The sequence below is a fragment of the Procambarus clarkii genome, chromosome 23 (assembly GCF_040958095.1).
Source record: "Procambarus clarkii isolate CNS0578487 chromosome 23, FALCON_Pclarkii_2.0, whole genome shotgun sequence".
NCBI classification, from domain to species: Eukaryota; Metazoa; Arthropoda; class Malacostraca; order Decapoda; family Cambaridae; genus Procambarus; species Procambarus clarkii.
In genome coordinates this window covers 1,031,400-1,035,160 of record NC_091172.1, presented here as the reverse complement: position 1 = coordinate 1,035,160, position 3,761 = coordinate 1,031,400, and the positions used below count along the sequence as shown (strand labels likewise).

The following is a 3,761-nucleotide window of genomic DNA, read 5'->3' as shown; positions in this document are numbered from 1 at the left end:
AGTTTTCAAAATATCCCAAACATGCTAATTTCGATGCCTGAACCATAGTTTGGAGCAAAATTCTGGCTCTCTGCACGTATTGGCAGTTTTAAATTACGACTTTATATACGCAACATATACCAAGTACTGAAAGCGGCGTTGGGTCACATATGTCCGAAACCTCCCTGCAGTTTTCAAAATATCCCAAATATCCCAATTTCGAGGCCTGAGCCGTATTTTGGAGCCAAATTCTGGCTCTCTGCACGTATTCGCAGTTTAAAATTGCGACTTTTTTATACCCAACATATGCTAAGTCCTGAAAGCGGCGTTTGGTAACATTTGGTGCAATCCCCCCTGCAGTTTTCAAAATATCCCAAACATCCCAATTTTAAGGCCTGATTCACATTTTGGAGCCAAATTCTGGCTCTCTGCACGTATTCGCAGTTTGAAATTACGATTTTTTTATACCCATTATATGCCAAGTAATGCAAGGGGTAGTGAGTCACATTTTCCACAAACTCCCCTGCAGTTTTCAAAATATCCCAAACATCCCAATTTCGAGGCCTGAGCCATATTTTGGAACCAAATTTTGGCTCTCTACACGTATTCGCAGTTTGAAGTTACGACTTTAGGGGGCATATCAAGGTTAAATTAAAAATTGTTTGATTTGCTTATAAATTTATTTATGAAATGGTTATAGAAAGGGCTGCAACTGGTCCAAGTTTCACCATCACACCCTAAACAGAAAAGGAGAAAAAAATACACAACGTATTATGCAACGAATTTTCAACATTTTCAAATAATTTTAGGGACCACATTTGTCAACTAAAATCATTTCTATAACACTCAGATATTAAAATTAGCACATAATAAAGGATTGTAGTGATCAGTTTTAGGAATAAAAAGTTTAGTGCAATAATATAATTTTTCAAAGTTACCCTTCCAAAAATATGCAATATATGATGTTTATAAATTTTTATAAAATCAACAAATGGACTTTGGACTAAAATGTCTACTAGGTTTTGTAGAAGCACAAACTCTACATATAAGGTGTAATTTGCATGTAAATTGATTAATAAATGAAAGCTATGATGTACTTTGAAGTTGTAAATTACTTACCTGAGTAAAATAAGATCAAAGTTCGGCCACCTGTAACTGAGCTTGACTTCAACAGATTTTGTTCATAATTGGCACCCTTGCAGATAGGCATCCATTGAGCAAGGTGTGCAAGTTCCATGCACATCCCCTGATAACAAACGAAAAAAAAAATTGAAAAAAAAATAAAAAATAAAAAATAAAAAAAAAATTATACATATATATATCCTGCACATACATATTACAAAATACCAGATTATAACACTAAAACATACTAACCTATTGAAATTGGTCTATTGAAACAGTAGATGGCACTGCAACATCAGGCACAGCAGTAGATGGCACTGCAACACCAGCCACACCAGTAGATGGCACTGCCACACCAGTAGATGTAGATGGCACTGCCACATCAGTAGATGTAGATGGCACTGCCACACCAGTAGATGTAGATGGCACTGTCGTGGCCGGTCCATACACATGGAGGGGCTGGGTTGAGGAGGGTGTGTGAGGAGGGTCGAGGCGTGAGGCGGGGAGGCCGCCTACATCCTCACTTGATATAACTCTCCCTTGCGCTACAGCGGCTCTCCTTTCCTGCCAAAGACGGCGACCGCGTGCCAAATTGGCTTCCTTTGTCTTCCGAGCCCTCCGTTTATAGGTCATTGTGCACTAGACGCTACAAAAGCAAGATTTCAGGAGCCAAAATGGAGCACGCGTCGACACCTCCACTCAACAGGACACACCATGTGACTACCTCACTCACCCCCCACTAGGAGACGGTTGCCAATTAGTGTATATTTGTTGTCATATATACATAGTTATTTCCGACGTTATTACGAAAAAATTGACGTTTAGAACGTACGACGCAATACTCTTGGCGCGCCACAGCCGCGGGGCACCGGATTCTGCACAATTACGCATGGAAATGTACCATAAATACTTTAATTTATATCATAACATTATCGTGTTTGCGCCAAAGTGTTGCCAGAACGTTGTAGAATTTTTATAAATTTTTCAAAAATATTCGATTTTTCCGAATTTTTGCGTTTGATATGCCCCCTTTATATGCCCAACATATGCCAAGTACTGAAAGCGGCGGTGAATCACATTTTGCTAAACTCCCTTGCAGTTGTCAAAATATCCCAAACATCTCAATTTCGAGGCCTGAGCCATGTTTTGTAGCCAAATTCTGGCTCTCTGCACGTATTTGCAGTTCGAAATTACGACTTTTTATACCCAACATATGCCAAGTATTCAAAAAGTTGTTTGGTCACATTTGTCCCAAACCCCCCTGCAGTTTTCAAAATATCCCAAACATCCCAATTTCGAGGCCTGAGCCATATTTTGGAGCCAAATTCTGGCTCTCTGCACGTATTCGCACTTTGAAATTACGAATTTTTAAACCCAACATTTGCCAAGATCTGAAACGGCGTTTGGTCATACTTGTCCCAAACCCCCCTGCAGTTTTCAAAATATCCAAAACATCCCAATTTCGAGGACTGAGGCATATTTTGGAGCCAAATTCTAGCTCTATGCACGTATTCGCAGTTTGAAATTACGACTTTTTATACCCAACATATGCCAAGTCCTGAAAGCGGAAGTGAGTCACATTTTGCACAAACCCCACTGCAGTTTTCAAAATATTTTAAACATCCCAATTTCGAGGCCTGAGCCATATTTTGGAGCCAAATTCTGTCTCTATGCACGCATTCGCAGATTGAATTTATGACTTTTTATACCCAACATCTGCCTAGTCCTGAAAGCGGCAGTGAGTCACATTTTGCACAAACTCCCCTGTAGTTTTCGAAATATCCCAAAAATCCCAATTTCGACGCCTGAGCCATATTTTGGAGCCAAATTTTGGCTCTCTGCAGGTATTCGAAGTTTGATATTACGATATTTACACCCAACATATGCCAAGTACTGAAAGCGGAAGTGAGTCACATTTTGCACAAACTACCCTGCAGTTTTCAAAATATCCCAAACATCCCAATTTCGAGGCCTGAGCCATATTTTGGATCCAAATTCTGGCTCTCTGCACGTATTCGCTGTTTGAAGTTACGACTTTTTTATACCCAACATATGCGATGTACTGAAAGCGGCGTTTGGTCACATTTGTCCCAAACCTCCCTTCAGTTTACAAAATATCCTAAACATCCCAATTTCGAGGCCTGAGCCATATTTTGGAGCCAAATTCAAGCTCTCTGCACGTATTCGCAGTTTGAAATTATGACATTTTTGTACCCAACATATGCCAAGTACTGAAAGTGGCAGTGAGTCACATTTTGCGCAAACTCCCCTGTAGTTTTCAAAATATCCCAAACATCCAAATTTCGAGGCCTTAGCCATATTTTGGAGCCAAATTCTGGTGCTCTGCACGTATTCGCAGTTTGAAATTACGACTTTTTATACCCAACATATGCCAAGTTCTGAGAGAGGCATTGAGTCACATTTGGCACAAACTCCCCTGCAGTTTTCGAAATATCCAAAATATCCCAATTTTGAGGCCTGAGCTATATTTTGGAGCCAAATTCTGGGTCTCTGCACGTATTCACAGTTTGAAATTACGACTTTTTTTATACCCAACATATGCCAAGTACTGAAAGTGGCGTTTGGTGAAATTTGTCGCAAACACCCCTGCAGTTTTCAAAATATCCTAAATATCCCAATTTCGAGGCCTGAGCCATATT

General features: G+C 39.9%; 1 long non-coding RNA gene across 1 annotated transcript; it reads right to left on the bottom strand.

Annotated features, from left to right (window-relative positions):
• Window positions 1-640: 640 nt before the first annotated feature.
• On the bottom strand, window positions 641-1,997 carry LOC138367702 (uncharacterized). Its single transcript, XR_011229397.1, has 3 exons — window positions 1,354-1,997; window positions 1,099-1,225; window positions 641-716 (listed from the first exon to the last, which is right to left on the bottom strand). It is a non-coding gene; the product is annotated as an uncharacterized lncRNA (long non-coding RNA).
• Window positions 1,998-3,761: the final 1,764 nt, after the last annotated feature.